Source organism: Ailuropoda melanoleuca, chromosome 15 (genome assembly GCF_002007445.2).
Source record: "Ailuropoda melanoleuca isolate Jingjing chromosome 15, ASM200744v2, whole genome shotgun sequence".
In the NCBI taxonomy this organism is placed as follows: domain Eukaryota; kingdom Metazoa; phylum Chordata; class Mammalia; order Carnivora; family Ursidae; genus Ailuropoda; species Ailuropoda melanoleuca.
In genome coordinates, this window is record NC_048232.1 from 3,860,679 (window position 1) to 3,871,209 (window position 10,531).

The 10,531-nt window shown below is 45.6% G+C and overlaps 1 long non-coding RNA gene across 1 annotated transcript in view; it reads left to right on the forward strand.

Moving 5' to 3' along the window:
- The first annotated feature begins 8,832 nt into the window (after positions 1-8,832).
- Positions 8,833-10,531, forward strand: part of LOC117796409 — a 22,195-nt gene continuing 20,496 nt past the window's right edge. Inside the window, exon 1 of the long non-coding RNA XR_004620901.1 lies at positions 8,833-9,691. This is a non-coding gene — a long non-coding RNA (uncharacterized LOC117796409). The remainder of the gene's footprint in view (positions 9,692-10,531) is intronic.

Genomic DNA, 10,531 nt, shown 5'->3' on the forward strand with positions numbered 1-10,531 from the left:
GAAAGTGGTCCAGTTTCATTCTTTTGCATGTAGTGGTCAAGTTATCCAGAACCATTTACTGAAGAGACCATCTTCTCCCCATTGTACAGTTTTGCCTCCTTTGTCATAGATTAATTGACCATATAAGCATGGGTTTATTTCTGGGCTCTCTATTCTGTTCTATTGATCTAGGTTTCTATTTTTGTGCCAGAAGAGCCAGTATTATTGATGATACATTGTTATTAACTGAAGTCCATCGTTGACATTAGGATTCACTCTATGTTGTGTAGTTCCATAGGGTTTGAGGAATGTATTCACCCACACAATATCCTCCAGAGTGTTTTCACTGTCCTCAAGACCCTCTGTGCTACAGCTTTCTGTCCCTCCACATACCCCAAGCCAGGCAACCCCGGCTCTGTTGCTGGTCTCCATGGTTTTGCCTTCCAGTTTTCTTTTCAGTGACAACTTCCGTCATCTCCCACCCTCTCCTCCTGGTGGGCTGCTGTCTTATTCATGCTCTCTCCATACTCCACCTGTGTCGATGAGAGATGAGGGGCCAGTGTCCCTGCTTGTATCTGTTAATCTCAGTTGCAGATGTGGTTAAGCATTTCCATACAGAAATGTTCCATGTTTCTTTCCTCCTCAGTGATCTTTGGTTGTGACACCTGCCCCCCAAAGAAAGCGAGAGGCTTTACAAGGACAAAGGAGACACAAGGGATCACACTTTTGCAAGCTTCTTCCCTCTTCTCTCTTACTTCTCTGGGCCCCCATCCTCCACCCCACCTGCCTTCTTACAGGAGGTTCATACTTCGTCATGCAAGCCAGTTAAAATTCATCACAGTCAAACATTTCCTTTCACACAGAAGGAACATTCCCTGCTCCTTGAGTCAGTTCCTGGTTGGTACAGGAGCAATGTTAGCTGCTGTAACAAAGGGATCCCAGTGCTTTCGTACGATAAATGTTTCTTTCTTCCTCACAAGGAGGCTCCAGTTGGCATCCTGGTTGTCAGGAAGCCACCTGATGGTTCAGGGACCTGGTTTTGTTCTCTGCCCATGTCGTTGGTGAAATTGACACCAAAACAGAAACACAAACCCACTTCTGTAAAGCTGTGGCCAAGTGACATTATCGCGCTGGCCCGTATTACCTCGGTTACAACTGTCTCATGGCCACCTCGTCTTTGAAGGGAGGCTGGGAGATGAAGCGTAATCATCTGCCCTGAAAAAGAGAGGTAAACCAAGGTTTTTTCTGAGACGCTTCAGTGGATATGGAGTATTATGTAAGTCTATAAAAATAAAGAAACTGGGTGGCTCAGTCAGTTAAGTGTCTGCCTCGGCTGAGGTCATGATCCCAGGGTCCTGGGATCGAGCCAGGGCTTGATCATCAGGCTCCCTGCTCAGCGGGGAATCTGCTTCTCCCTCTGCCTTCTGCCCCTCCCCCTGCTCATTCTTTCTCTTTCTCAAATAAATAAACTCTTAAAAAAAAATAACGAAAACAGAAAGAAGGCTGATCTACACAATCAAAAGCTGGGTGGGGGGGAGGGAGAAAACACTGTGGAGATGGAGGGAGATGGAGGTGGGCACCGACCTTCCACAAGCTTCCATAAGGCTGAGGACATACCAAGCAAGGGGGAGTGTGAGCCAGTGGACACTCCCTGCGGACGTGGGGGTTGGGCTGGTGGGACGGTGACACTTTTTTTGTTGACTTGGGTGGTGATTATACATAACTTGTCCACTTTCCCGCAGGTATTTTCACTTCAATAAAAAGTTTAATAAACAAACACACAACAAAGAGTCCCCTCACACTTGACAGTTTCTCAAATGTTTCCTAGCTGATTAAGATGTTAAGTTATATATTGTGTTTGTCATTGCTGTGACTACAGATCACAGATATCCCGGGTCACGTGAGTTCTCGCTTGTAATTTTGGTCACAAATCATGCTGCTTCATGTGTTCGGATCCTGTTGATTTTCTCCTTCTCTTCCCTCTTACAATTTCTTTATCCCCCCTCTGGTTAATAAATATTTATTAATTTTAAAGACTTTATTAAACACAATCTTCTTTATGAAGCCTATTCAGATAGAACTGACTGTGCTATTGTTCACACTCTTGTGAAACGAAGTCCTACCACGTTTCAGTAAACTGATCGGACTGCACTCCCAACATTGGATGCCCTCTCAGAGGAGTTATGCTTCATCATCTCTTTATCCCCGTCCCCCAGAACACACAGTAAATGCTTAAATAATTCTCTTTTGAAAGAATGTATGAACGTGCGTCTGCACAGTAGAGTTCTCAATCATGGCTCAGTGACTGTCACATTCTCTAGCAAAAACATGAACGTAAGAGGATAGAGCAGAGCATAACATCACTTAAACATCTGACAAAAGTAAGGACACCTTGAGGTATGTAGTTAATGTTTTTAGTTTGGGTAAAGCAACAGGTTTCAAGTACTTGGCTCCTAAGTAATATTTTTGTATCTATTTTCGTCCCCATTCGTTATTTATGATGCAAATAGTATAAATTCAAAAGCAAAACTGCCATTGTTGGGTTAGGAAAACCCAGACTTGAATCTCAGCTTTACTCAAGCTATGTGACTTTGGACAAGTACTTTTATTTAAGACTTAGTTTATTCATCAACAGAATAAAGAATTTAATTCAACCCTAATGACTGTCGTGCAGATTAATGAGGTCCGTTCTCTGCACTGACTCAGAAGATTCCCAATGAATGTTAAGTGCTTACTCGTTTCGTCCATCTCCTTAATAAGAGTTCTTAAGTTTATCATAAATATCCAATTAAGAAAACACATGACTTGCTATTTCTGTTCTTTTTCCATGTTTCTCTATTTTCAAGAAAAATCCCCAACCTAAGCTTTAAACGTAATTTATGCCACTAATTGGTTCAAGTGGGGCTGGGGCTGGGGCTGGGCTGATGTAAATAGGATACTTTTCAGTCTTGTTGCATTGTCCCAACTTTTGTTACACATTCCTGGAGACCAATCTTCATTTGAAAAGTACTTCAAAGACGAGCATGACTGGTGAATGGTACAGGTTAAGTGGGGAACACTGGTCTCCAGCACTTCATTGTTGTCTAAGGTAAACACAGCATCGCAGATGCATTGATTTCCTAAGGCCCCCCAGCTCTTGTCACTAGCCAGCTGTGCATTTCCCCACCCTTTCTGTGCTCTGCTGCCCAAGGGCCTTCTTCAGAGGGTTGCCCTGGAAAAGCCCAGAATCCAGCCCTCCACCTGCTTCCCTCTCTCCATCAGCCCCACCTCCAGGACCGATCCCCAGAACACAGAAGCCCCTCCTCTGTCTTCAGCAGGAACAAATTCCACAGGGCAGGTGCCACCTGGGTCTCCCCGTGGGATCCCCCAAAACTTGCTTGTACTGATCTCCCTTACTCCCTTACCAGTTGGTTTCTCTTGGAAGAATTTCTTAATAAATATTTGCTCTAAACCCTCCTCGTCTCAAGGTCTGTTCCTGGGACAACTCAACCAAAAATGAAATGAATGAGAATAGGGGCACAGAATCAGTGCCAGTGGAAAGAAGAGGCAGTACAGGGACCCACAGAAGCAAGGCAGATGGAAGGCCGGCAGTCCTTATGAGACTCCTAGCCTACCCTGTCTGGTGTATGGGGTGTGCAGGTAGGGGTGGGGGAAGATTGACTTTGATGAGCTGATGAGATAAAATGTTTCCCAGAGCCTGGAATAAAAAAGATCTTTTGGGAAGCTGTTTGGAATCACAAATGGGTGTGGGCAAATTCTGAGCTCCTTTGTCACAATCTCATGACAGTTCAGGCAAAAGGGATGGAAGGTATGACACGATGTCAGGGAGCGCCCGGTGACCTATATTTTCCCCAACCGGCTTCTCAGGTAAGAGGATGTTTTATTGTGTAAATATTTATGTTCCTTTCTGCTCAGCACACCTTGCATATATAAAAGCTACCCAAGACAAGCTGAAGACGTAAGACCTTCGTAGGAATGGTCACAACGCCTGTTTTCATGGTGCAACCACTCCTCCCTCGTGTGCTGGGAAACAAGGTGTGTCTACGGCAGGTGAGAAAAGACGTTGCATTCCTTCTTCTGCCTGTTTTTGCAAGCACTGAAATGTGCCCTCTGATTTCAAGCCACAGTTCAATTCTGACATATATAAAAACAACCATTTCCTAGGAGGTATGTGCCTAGAAAGAATAAAATCTCCCTTTGGTGTTATATCACCTGAGTTTTCTCTCTCAAATGAGGGGGAGGTGGGTCCGGGCAGGTGGATTGGAGGACACGTGTGTGCGTGGTATATCTGACATCTTGCAAGTATGATCGGTGCCATCCAAGGAATGTGGAAAAAAAAAAAAAAGAAAGAAACTTTAAGTCCTAAGAGCTGTGATATTTCTGCAAATAATGAGAACCTCGGAAATATTTCAAATCATAGCACTGAAAATAAAAGTGTGCGTTTATCTAATAAGGTGGCTATTTTATTATAAAAGGTTAAATAAATACTCTCAGTAATAGAAACTGCTAACAAAAATGTCTCTCAGTGAAATGAAAATCATTTCATTTAATTGTATGCCATTTTTGCCATTGGAGGTTCATCTGGGGGACAATCTCTGGGCTGAGTGTAGGGAAATCAATAGCGAATGCCTCTCGTTACTCTGATGGATGCTAGTTGCCAACGTTGAAATATTTTTAGTTTTGGGTCAGTTGCTACTGGCCTCCAAAGCCCTAATTGGTCATTTATCCACAGTCTTCTGGGTGGAGAAGGGATGGCACGGGTGGAGAGAGGCCTTCTGTCCCTGAGGCCATTGTTCTCGAAGGTGTGGGACGCCCAGAAGCCGTGGAGCTGCCTGGGTACGGATAAGACAAGATAAGTCTTGTCATTATGGTGATGATTACAATTGTCTCCAATTCCATGAAGTTCGTCTCCAAAGCGCTAGTTTCATTTATTTACCAAGAATATCTTTCCATGTATCAAGTCATGCTTGGTTATGGTACAGGGTTATGCTACACACAAGTGAGTTGCGGGCGTGCCTTTTAACAGGCACGTTGAGTCGAGGGTGAGGTGAGGCTGTCTCGTCTGGGCGCTCTGCCTGCCCCTGGCCATTAGGGCCGGACGCTGCCCCGCAGTACATCACGCCGACAGAGAGCAAACGTGCATAGTAAATATTATGGTTTCATCTCCTGCTTCCACTATGAAAACAAATGACAGAAAATGCAGTTCACATAACAGAGAGGAGGTCAAAATCTATCAGGGCAGACACTCCACACGGCGACTATTACAATACACTTTTCATAGAGGGCTTATTTATGGGAACCTATTATGAGTCATGGCAATTCATAACACGATGTTCTATGGAAAATTCCATGCGCGACTCGGACCGGATACTAGACATACAGCACTCACTTTTGATGAACGAGAGCCATAAACACACCCCCAACAGGTATAATACAGTAGTTTACAGCGTTAGCCTGAATTGCCAGGTACACTTCTTTCTTCATAAAACGAGGGAAGGGGAGTGGACTGAAACCTTTGTCGCTCTAGGCAGGACAGCGAGCTGGCTGCAGCTGTCCCGGAGACAGTCTCATTACCCGCTTATCAGGGTTTGGTCTCTGCCAGCATCATTCATTCAGTACCTGAGCTGCGGCTTCTTAGGCTGGTCTATAAATATCTTTCTAATTTGAATTAAGATAATGTGCTATCTGTGCTTGTTAGATGTGGCAAAACGCAGTTTGTGCTCACTTTAAATCTCACCAAGTCAGAGAGCGGTTTTGCATTCCAGACAGAGCTAAAAATATTCACCCATTAAAATAGTAATCATCATTAAAATTAGCTCACTGATTTTGCTGATTAATTTCTCCGCGACAAGTATGCTTTCTAAAAAGCTTCAGTGAAACATTTTTTTGACAAAACTAGATTTTTAAAATGTAAACTAAGAAAAGATCATGAAGGAAATGGAAGTAGAAAATTCGCATCTACTGTAATTTGTACGGACTTTTTCAAGTTTGCTGTCAAAAAGCAAGAGAGGGCAAAGGATGGGAAGGGTTGTCGTAACTGGAATGGGGGCCTGAGGTCCCTCATCCTCACTTTGGGGGGTGATCGCATACCTTGGAAGGTGGTTTATTTTTGTCTGCACAGGAGAAGTACACTAGCGGGTATGATAAGTATGCGAGCGATCAGAGCCACCCTTGTGAGATTTAAATGTTTCTGTGCGTGCATTCTACTCTCCTCTGCAACAGGCACGTTTCCAGTTGAGCAGAAGGTTATAAATCAGTGCCAACATAAAGGTGCACTTTACAGGCTGAAACAAAAGACTGTTGCCCCAAAGACACAATTGGCACAATCTTTCTCGTCTGTAGTATCTTTATTTTAGCCCCCGTGTTTCATTAATATGTTCCCATATTATATGTGGTTGAAGACATCAATAGGCTAATATATAATTTTGATCAACCCTATTGAAAACTGTTTTCCCTCAATCCATTAAGCAAATTAACCCCTGACTGTAATCTTAAGAAAACAGGCTAGCATAAATGCCTCTGGTTTTAAATTACATCAACTATGTTTAAACTAAAAAAAGGGGACACTAATTATAAGACAGAAGCCTGTTGAGAAAAGTATAGAATGCAGAGATCAGGAGAAAGTTCTAATGTGCAGTTGTGTTTAAAATAACGTTTGTGGGGGCGCCGTTAAGCGTCTTGCCTTCGGCTCAGGGTGTGATCCCGGCGTTCCGGGATCGAGTCCCACATCGGTCTCCTCCGCTGGGAGCCTGCTTCTTCCTCTCCCACTCCCCCTGTTCCCTCTCTCGCTGGCTGTCTCTCTCTCTGTCACATAAATAAATAAAATCTAAAAAAAATCAATCAAATAAAAATAAAATAATGTTTGTGTATCACTCGATAATAATTAAAGCAATAAAGCATTCCTTAGCTATGAATGTTTTTGAGGTTTCACATTATTTATAATGGACATACATCACAAAGCGACAGTGAAAGCCAGTATGTCAGCAATGAGTACTGTATCATAATGGCCACAGTAATACTTCTGACCTTTCCCAAATAACATGTACCAGCAGAGCCAGAGAAAGACACAGATTCGTGTCCAAATGACCTGGTATACGGCAGGCGAGAAACAGCAGCACGGAACCCAAGGGTGTCCATATTTCCATGAAAACACAGACTTGCATTTCTTTTCCATTTAGAAGACACTGATAATGGGCAGTTACATGTCTCTTTACTTTCAAATATAAAGCTGTCATGGCATCCAGCTGGTTTTAATAATCTTTCAGGTTATTCTTTAGAGCTTTAGTGACTTATTTTCCAAAACTTTTTGAGAGTATGCATTTGAGGAACACACGTCTTACTCTATCATTTCTTGAACATGTTTATTGCAAGAGATAGTAAACCAAATATTCACAAAAGGTCACTCATGTATTCTGTGACACTGCGTCTGAGGTGTTTAGGATCTGAGGAAAGATCATTTTATTTATCTCCTGTAATTTGAAATGTAAATCTGGTCTGGCATAAGGGGATTCCATGAAGAATTATCAGAATGAAAAAAATCTGTGTGTGTGGGTGCGTGTAGATTGGTAGATACACAGAGACACAGAGAAATTCGAAGTACCTCAATTGCCGTTTATTTTCAAGTCTTGGGTCTTACTTAAATCCAGAAACATATAAAAGTAAAAATTTTGAACTATTTTAAACCTGGCCATGTCCATGTGTGGTACTTCCAGCTTTCACCTTTGCCTTCTTGCAAATCATCTTCCCTTTGGTTCCTGAAATAATTAAAAAATAAGACAAGAATATTCCTGGCCCTCCAAAGGCATCTCATGGAACTCAGACCCAAATCTGAGCTGTTGGCCCCGTCCTCTCCCTCCTCTTATGGCCCTCCCGAACTCATCGAGCTCCTGCCCTGGCCTCACCCACTTCCGTCCCTCTTCAAGGCACCCGTGTCTTCCCTCTCTTCTCCCTGGGGTGACTTTCCCCTGCTCTTTGCAGACCAGCTTTGCTCAGGGCACTGTCAGGGGTGCCTGGGACTCCCCAGAAAGCTCCGTGACTGGCTGGAGCTGTAGGCAGCGTGTGAAAGCCAGCTTCCCTCCGTTCCATGGAGCCAACTATGGGGGCAGTGTGGTCTCTAGAGCCCACTGAGAAAACAGGCGGGCTCTGGGACTCCCCTGAGCTTCACCTCTTCTCTCTCCCAATTTTGCTCCCTAGCTCTCAGAATGGCTTCTCATGGAAGGAGTCTCTGATAGGTCATTTCCATATTAATCCTCACCTCCAGGCACACCTCTGAGGAGCACTGAGCTCAGACAAAATGCCTGGGCAGCTCAAACGCCACCTCCTAACCCCGACCAGAAGCCCCAGTCAGGGGCTGTGCAGCTCACACAACTGGGGGATCCAGAAAATCCCAGCATCTTCAGAGCTAAGTGTTTTTTATCATCCAGCTTTATTCATTCCATGACACTTAGCACCATCTAAGATCATGCCTCGTGAAGTTGAATATTGTTCTCCCCAGCGTGTCACATCCCTTCAAAAACAGCAGCTTCTTTCCCTTCACGACTGTGCTTTAGGGTCCCAAGAACACCCTACAAGATGGCAGGCTCTCCATCGCTGCTGGATGGAGTCGAAGATGGTCTAGAAGTGGAAAAGGATGGACGTCCCTCCACAAGGGGTGTCACGGCTCCAAGCCCGATCCTTGCCTCTCGCCTCCCCCGACCTAGAATTGAGAACGATGAGCGGGGGTCAGCACAGGGACTGTGCGGGTTCGCGAGGGAGTGAATGAGTGGTGCCCTCTGGCCGTAGGTTAGCCACGCCTTATGCGCCCAGATATAAACGGTCACGGAAGAATCACACATCAGGAAGTGTGAGGTTGCTGCCAAGCTCAGAGCTCTTCTCTGCCGAAGTGAACTGGTGCAAGCATGCGTGTAAGCACCCCTGATTGTCCCCGGGGCCCTGGGCACCTTCCAGGGAAAGTGGCAGGTGACCAGGCCAGTTGTCCTGGTGGTTAGACACCAGGGCGTCTGTTTCCTATGCTTCCCGGGGTGGGGGGTTAGTGGGGGAGAGGCGAGCAGAAGTACAGCGAGCTGTTGCCTCAGCACCCCTCACCACCTAACAAAGGTCTGTGACAGAGTATGCAGACGGTTTTAAGTCTGAGGCTGGTGACACAGTGAACCAGATGATTGATTAATTCCACAAAGACTGGTGAGCATTTCCATGTCCTACGCATTGGTCTGGACGTTGGGGATATGAAAGGATACACAACAGATGCTTTTACTGCTCTCGTTTGGTTTATGTTCTTGTTGGCTGAGAAAGACAAAAGCCAAGTACTAAAAAGCCTAGCGAGCCAGGAAGACTGACGGCAACAGGACTGTGTGGGAGGGACATGGTGGGCAGTGGACCTCGTCTGAGCAGAGCTAGAGAAAGCCAGGGAGAAGCCCTGCAAACATCTGTGGGAAGCAAGCACCGGAGGTGCAAAGGCCCTGTCTCCGCGGTGGGGCACTGGGAAAGCAAGACGACGGAGTTGTGTTAACGGGGCCCCATCTGCTAAGGGCTAAGGAGCTCTGGGTACTTCCCCTCGCCACCCAGCCGAACGAAGGAGTATCGGTTTGCATACACGGATGATTGCTCTGGAGGTGAAATGCTGAGCAAGACCTACCCTTTCCGTCGTGCCTCCGTAACAGAATGGCTGACAACCCAAAAGCACAGTTGCTGGTATTCTTACAGGAGCTTTCTAGTAAGTTATGGCTTCCCCTGGGGGCATGTCAGAATGTGGGGTCTAGAGATCGACAGCGTTGTGACACCCCGTCAGAAAAATCTAGAAAGAGACAAAACCTCTTTCTCACCATGGAGATAAATTAGGGAGTAAGCATTTCTATGAAACAACTGTTCCTCGCACACCGAATAGATCCCATGTGAGAGCACTGCCTGCAATGGTCTCCCCCAGAGCAGGTCAAGGGCGAGGTGCTCTTCTCCAGAGGAGACCACAGTTGTGGCGCTGCATTCCCTGCCATCCAGACCGAAATTTTGTTTGGTTTTAATTCATAAACAGGGTGCAATAGGAGGGCATACAAACAGATTCTTTACTCGGTTCTGTGAAACGGAGGGTACCCCGGGTGAGTGGAAAATACGTATGTAGTAACTAGCTGTGGGCACATGTGCGTGTGTGGGCGAGGCGTGTGGCTGTGTGTGTGCACACCGTGCGGTCCCAGGGCCCCCGCTCTGGTCCATCTCTATTCACGGCCCAAGTCCTGCGGGGACAGAGGGGCTTGCTTTCAAGAGCGGCTGGCCCAGCGTCCTGCAGATGTGGCCACTTAGTAACTGTGCGTCCAGGATGGTGATGGGGTTGATGGCAAATCTGGGTGTTGAGTAGGAAGAGCTTACTGGTTCGTTTCTGGAATTGGTCCCCAGGTGTTGCGTTTGTTTTGTTTTGTTTTGTTTTTTAATGGGGCTTTGCTCTTTTCATTTCTTTTTGGATGAGTGAGTTCTGTCATATACTTCATTAAACCATGAAGGCTGCATTAAAACGAACACATTTTAGCCTTGCTGGGATGGGCGTGTGTGTTAGGATTCTCTG